This window comes from Mastomys coucha, unplaced genomic scaffold (assembly GCF_008632895.1).
Source record: "Mastomys coucha isolate ucsf_1 unplaced genomic scaffold, UCSF_Mcou_1 pScaffold7, whole genome shotgun sequence".
Lineage (NCBI taxonomy): Eukaryota > Metazoa > Chordata > Mammalia > Rodentia > Muridae > Mastomys > Mastomys coucha.
The window spans coordinates 23,607,849-23,615,355 of NW_022196913.1; positions in this window are offsets into that span (position 1 = coordinate 23,607,849).

Sequence of the window (7,507 nt, forward strand, 5' to 3'; positions counted from 1 at the left end):
AAAAAAAAAAAAAAAAAGAATTAAAGTAACAAGCCCTGGGAGAAAAGGAGGGAGAAGAGGAAGAAGCTTGCCATAATTTGTAGTCCCACTTGAGTCTGTTATGCCTATTACTTCTTTTGAAATGAAAGACTGACAGCGCTTTCACACATGCTTATTTCTCCTCAAGATGATGAGGAAAAAGATACTACACAAACACAACCTCCTAAATGTGCTGAACAAAGGCGCTGGTGAGAAAGGAAGGGTTTTGGAACCAGAGAATGTTATATGAGGAGGCTTGTCCGTTGGTTTAATTTCATTCTCCCAACTCTGCTACGGTGATGCAATGAAGCTGGTGAATGAAAATTGGACAATCGGCATGGTATAGGTCTCATATCTTTTCCTCCAAATGAGTCTTGGCTCTCAGGAAAAGGAATATATTCTCACAGTGTCTGTCCTTTAGTCTCAAGGACTGGCGGTAGTTGGAGCCTGTGTAACTAGAGATGACTACTCTAACTAACAAAAACCTTACAATCGATGAAAGGAACTCTAAGTAACAACCACCTCATAAAGGCCACAAAGACTGGTAGTTTGGAGGCCAAAAGGTTGTCTACTTCCTTTAAGGAAAATTGTGGACAAAGAGGCAACATTTCAGCAGATCTCTGGAACTCCAAGTCAATGGCATGTTTCAGTGCGATCAAATTTAATACGGTTTGAGGTTTTGCAGTAAAATCTCATCTGATGCTAAGAAAAAAAAATTAAAGTTCCTTTCCAGAGTCTTGGAAAGAATGTGAACTCACAATACTGAAAAAATAGGTTAAACCAAACCAAAGGAAACAGACCCTAGGATGGAAACTCTGCCAACACAGGATGGACTGGCACAGATAGTTACATACATTATCATTTTCCAAAACATCCTCTCTTGTGGAAGCCAATGTTACCAGTTGGTCTGCCAAAGCCATGTGATCGGCCGTTAATAACAATCTCAGGTCAAGCAGGTCCTATGAATATCTTCTTAACCCTTTAATTTCAGAATGGTACTGTTCTAAACATTAGCCAGCATATTCCTTTGTGCAAGTAACTTGAATGCTTGGGGTAGCCTATAAGAAGTCTCATTGTGTGGCTTGCATTCAGACTTTACAGAGTTAGTTTATGAAAAAAAAGACCGGAAACTCTCATGGTTAATGTTCAGGCATTCAGGGAAGCAGTTACCATTTTAATTTGTGCCTGGAAGCTCAAATGTACTTCCATGGAAAGAAGTGAGGCTGCATGTTAATATTCTCATAGTAAAAGAAGACAGCTAAAAACCATTCTCGGCAATCATGTGTATAAACAAACAAAACACCAGCAGATGCTGAAACGCTTCTCTCTTTCCAGGCAAGCACTGTATCTATCTCTGCCATAATTCAATCTTGTAAAAAGCTCCACTTTGTACAGATTCTGTACTTAAAGCAAAGTCAGAGTGTCTAAGTAGTATTTCATTTAGTGCCAGGGCATTACAAGAATCCACGTCTGTTTCTCCCCAAATGTTCCTGTTATTCTTGGGAAGAGGGATACAGACAAACTGTACCTGAGTATTGAAATACACATCCCCTGGAAGATTTTGATTTGATTTTGTACACATAAATTTTGCCATCTTAATCTTATCCAGTGCATGAATGTTTAACCATATTCGCATTTTAAGGCAAACAGCATCACTATCCATCTTGAGCGCTGTTTCCACCTTGCAAATTGGAACTCTATCCCCTATGAGCAGCTGCTGTCCATTCTCACCTCTTTAACCACTTGTAACACTGCTCTACTTTGATTTCCCCTGTACACGTGTTAGGTAGTATCAGTACATCCTTTTGTAACAATTTGATTCACAGATTCAAAAGAAACTTTAAAGGAGATGAGGAGAAGAAAGAATAGACACAGGGTGTGAACACATGAATGAAAAAGGTACAGAGGGTAATGGAGAAGTGGGGGTTGGGGAAATTAAGATAGAAAGAATGAACTACGGTACACTTTGTTTACCATTAGAGATATCTGCAATTTTGTATACTAATTTTAATGAGTATATTTAAAAATATCTCCAAGGTTCATATGTACTATAACAAATGTCAGAATTCCTTTCATCTAAAAAAGATGAAATATATTTGTATATAGACACACACAAATATATATATATATAGGAATTTTGCTAATTCACTGATCTATTGATAGATACATAGATTGCTATGGCTAACAGTGCTGCTATCATTACAGGTATACATATGTATATTAAAGATTATATGTTCACTTACTTTGGAATTGGCATGGTGGAGTCCTTCTGTTCCCAGATTTTGAAGAATTGTCATGTGCATCTCCTTAGTTGTTACATTCCTACCAACAAGGCACAAAGTGCCTTCTGTGCACACATCCTCTCCTGGACACAGGGTTCAACTTTCTATGTGCCTTCTCCTTTCTCTCTCTCCCTCCCTCCCTCTCTCTCTCTCTCTCTCTCTCTCTCTCTCTCTCTCTCTCTCTCTCTCTTTCTTATTTTTTTTATTTTTTGGCAATGAATTGTGATGCAAAGAGATCTTATTCTAAAAGTAGGATGTGTCATTTTTTTTTATTTTATTACCAGCATATATTGGTACCATATCTAGAAAATACAGTGCTAGAGAGGTTATATGCTTTTATTATGGAACTAAAGGTTGTGGCTTTCAAGTTTAGGTCCTTGATTTGTTTCCAGTTTATTTATTTTTTAATATCATGTTACAGGATCAGTAGTGAGCTTTGTTGTTTTGTGTGTGGATGTACAGTTTCCCCGGCATCATTTTGAAAAGACTGTTCATTGCCCCAGAATAGTCTTCATACAGAAGCATTCTCCACTGATTTTGAGAGCTTCTCTCATTGTCCTTTGGGGTGCTTCTGGATTGGGACTACCTTTACTCCAGGAACACATAGTTTGGTTACCAAGGCACTAACTGTGGATGCCCCAGGAAATTGTTTTTCTTTTCAGGGTTGTTTTGTCTATTTGTGGTTTCTTAAAATTCCGTCTGACTTTTAGAAGTAATTCTTTATTTCTATAAAATGTCACCACTGGGATTTTGATAGCAATGCTGTTGGTTCTTTATGTGGAATTAATAGTATGATATAGAAGTAAGACTTCTGATGGATGAACATTTGATATCTTTCATATGATATCTTTCTTTTCTTTAAATTCTTTCAGCAATGTTTTTACACTCCTAGTTTACTAAATTCATTACTATTTTATGATTTTTGCATTGTTTTTGGTTGAAATTGTTTTCCTAATTTCAACTGGGATTATTATTGTTAGTGTATTGCTGTGGGCTAGGTATGGCATGCATCCCGTTGGCTCATGTCTTAAGTACTTGGTCCGCAGGTGGTGGTGCATTTGAGAAAGTTGTGGAACCTTTAGGAGATGGGCATCTGCTGGAGGAAGTAGGCATACAGGGGGTGACTTTGAGGCTCTATACCCTGGCATTAATTCCTGTTTCCATTATTTCTGATTCCCGAGTGGGCATTCAGTGTCACCTGACAGCTTCCTAATGCTGCTGGTATGACTTCCCTGCCACAAGAGTCTGTATCGCCTTGGAGCTGTAAACCAAAGCAAACCTTTCTGTCTTAGATTGATTTTTGCCATTATTTTTATTTATACTTTGTGTGTACATGTGTGTGGCACACACGTCTACACACACACACACACACACACACACACACACACACACACAGAAGTTATAGAATAACACAGAAGAGTCTGAACCTTTTGCTATCTGGAACAAAAAGTCCACACAGGTCCTTTTGTTAGGACCTATCACACAGGTCCAGGGATTGAACTCAGATCATTGGGCTTGCAGACAGGCACCTCTGTCTACTGAGCCATCTCACTAGGCTATTATTGATTTCTAACTCCTTAGTTGTAATCAGAGGACATGCTTTGTAGGCTGTTTAAAAATTGTTTAACTTAAATCGGTCCTACATGTGGTCTATCCTAGAGAATTTTCCAAAGATAAGTGAAAAAAATCTTAATTTTATTTTTATTAGGTAGAGCAGTTCATATGTGTGTGTGTGTGTGTGTGTGTGTGCATGTGTGTGTGTGTGTGTTTGTATACATGCACATGTGCAGTTGATTTACTTGGTTTATTATCCTTTTATACCTCTATCTATAGAAATATCTGATTTTTCAAGTCTGTCAGTTTTTGTTCCAGATATTGTTATAGTTTGCTGTTACTTTTTTTGCTTTAATGAAACTTTTATTAATATACAATGTTATCTCCTCCAAACACTTTATTTAAGCCCATTTGTCTCTAATGCTTTTGGCATCCTTGTCACATACTGAGTTGTAATTAGACGCACTAATGTTTAGGTCTGCTACTCTCCCATAGATCTACGTGTCTGTTTTTGTGTGAATAGTATGCTGTTTTATTACCATGGCTCTGTGATATTTCTTGAAATCTGGTATAGTACTCACTTCAGCATTGCCCCTTTTCATCAGGATTGCTTTGGCTCCTTGGGATTTGGTGTGGGTCCATGTGAACTTCAGGATTTTTTCCTATTTCCCTAAAGAATGCTATAGACATTTTGATTATTAGAACAAATAAGTCTCTAAATTTCTCTTGTTAGGATGGTTATTTTCATATCTAAAATTTTTATTTATTTATTTATTTACATTCCAGATTTTATTTCCCTTCCGGTCCACCCTCTGACTCTTCCACATCCCATACCCCCTCCCCAACCCCCACCCCTGTCTCCACGAGGATGTCCCCACCCCTACACACACCCCACAAGACCTCTAAACTCTCTGGGTCCTCTAGTCTCTTGAGGGTTAGGTGCATGTTCTCTGACTGAACCCAGACCTGGTGGTCCTCTGCTGTATGTGTTGGGGGGCCTCATATCAGCTGGTGTGTGCTGTCTTTGAGAGATCTCAAAGTGTTTGAGAGATCTCGGGAGTCCAGGTTAATTCAGACTGCTGGTCCTCCTACAGGTCCATCCTCCTCTTCAGCTTCTTTCAACTTTCCCCTAATTCAACAACAGGGGTTGGCTGCTTCTGTCCATTGGTTGGGTACAACTATCTGCCTCTGATTCTTTCAGCTGCTTGTTGGGTCTTCCAGAGTGCAATCATGCTAGGTCCCTTTTTGTGAACTCTCCATAGCCTCAGTAATAGTGTCAGGCCTTGGGACCTCTCCTTGAGCTGGATCCCACTTTGGACCTGTCCCTGGACCTTCTTTTCCTCAGGCTCCTCCCCATTTCCATCCCTGTAATTCTTTCAGACAGGAACAATTATGGGTCAGAGATGTGACTGTGGGATGGCAACACCATCCCTCACTTGATGCTCTGTCTTTCTGCTGAAGGTAGGCTCTATAAATTCCCTCACACTACTGTAGGGCATTTCATCTAAGGTCCTGCCCTTTGAGTCCTGAGAGTCTCTCCCCTCCCAGGTCTCTGGTGCATTCTGGAGGGCCCCCACGTTCTCTCTCCCGAGCTTGCTTGTTTCCATTCTTTCTGCTGAGGGATAGATGCTGCTTTATGTTAAACCCCAAGAAGGAATTTTAGCAACATATATTCACCAGCATCCCAAACTATAAAAAATGATATAAAACATGTAATAAAACAATGGATATATGTTTTAGTTAAAATGGTTTCATCATTTTACTCATGACATTAGCTAGGTTTTCTAAAGGCTATTATATTTCTCTTTTCTTGCATTCAAAGTTTGCTCAAATTTTGTACATTTAAAAGCTGTTGGGTCTTATTTATATTTTGTCATCAGTTCTTAGACTCAGTTAAGTTTTCTTTTCAATATGTCAAACAAAGATATCCTGATCAAATAGAGCAATATATGAAAGTAATACTAAATTTAAACCAGAGAGAACTTTTTTTGGTACTTCAATAGTAGTTTCTCACAAAATAATTTTTTCTAGTATTCAGTTTATGCATGTCAATTTATGTTGACAGTTAAGATCAATCTCATTTGTATTATTCCTTTTTGATATAACTTCATGTTTTATTTCAAAACTATTCTCAGTTTATAAAGTTATTTGACAAGTTGTTCACTTCACACTGGCTTTGTATAACACTTATTTCAAAAGAACACAACTAAGTTTGAAAGAGAAGAGGGAAATTTTTATGTATATAAACAAAACAGGAACATGAAGCTAAAGCAATAAGTAGGATGGCAAAGCAGAATTTTCCAAGATCTAAAAAGAACACCAGCCGGGCGGTGGTGGCGCACGCCTTTAATCCCAGCACTTGGGAGGCAGAGGCAGGCGGATTTCTGAGTTCGAGGCCAGCCTGGTCTGCAGAGTGAGTTCCAGGACAGCCAGGACTATACAGAGAAACCCTGTCTTGAAAAACCAAAAATAAATAAATAAATAAATAAATAAATAAATAAATAAATAAATAGAACAGAACACCAAACTATTGATATTTGAGTAGTAACTATTTTGGGGGTTAATGGTAATGTACTAAGATAATCAAGAAGTCACACGGATCATGGAGTAGGTAGGAGAGCAGAAACCATATTATGAAGTAAGTCAGAGAGAAAAATGAAACTCTAATAGTCAATAGTATCAATTTATATAATTAAATTCCCTCTCTTGGACACTGATACCAGAGTAATGCTGAGAAATTGTTTGGCACTGCATGCCATTTTTAGAAACTGTAAACTGTATATATCACTTTTCAAAAATAAATTGCCACGAGGAATAAGTAAGTATGCACCCATATATTCTTTTCATTCGTCCTCCCCCTCCTCCTCCTCCTCCTCCTCCTCTTCTTCTTCCTTCTCCTTCTCTTCTTCCTCTTATCTCTTGGATTTATATCTACCCTGGGGACAGATGATCTTCAGTTTGAATGTCAGGATCTTATATAACACAATGATGAAATGTTATATTGTTTAGACAGACAACAAAATACATGGCTATAAAAGTTGTCTGGAAAGTGCAGGAAAGGGCCATGAACTGCTACTGGGAAGGGAAATTGCTGTCTGGGCTCATGAGCTGGCATGCATGGTAGATTGCTTCTGTGGTTTTTTTCTATTGTTGAAAGAGCCAGAGAAAAGACTAACATGAGGTCTGCAGTCTCTACCACAATGAGGAAGATGATAAGAGTAGCCAGGTGGGTGTTTTGTTTGTGTGTTGCCCCTATAGAACATTAAATCGCTACCCAGAGTGCCTAAATTCTTAATAATTTAAATATGAATAGCCTAATTTGGTATGTCTTGGGTTTTTATACAGCTTGCTATTAGAGCAAAGAGATAGCCCTTATACCTTCCAAATTGTGATATTTAAATTATAATGATTTAATGGCATAGAAAGTAAATGTCTCTTGTAATTTTGTATCTTATATGCATTCATAGGCTGTTCATAGAAAAGTCGTACTAGATTAACTACATTTTTTTCTTTCAATCAGAGGATCTCACATGAAGGATGGATACCATTTCAAATAATGATAATAAATGGTAACAATAACTTTGATTTCTGATGCAGGTAGCACTGGGAGTCAGAAGCAGGTACCACAACTTGTCTTTTCACCTTGTAACTTT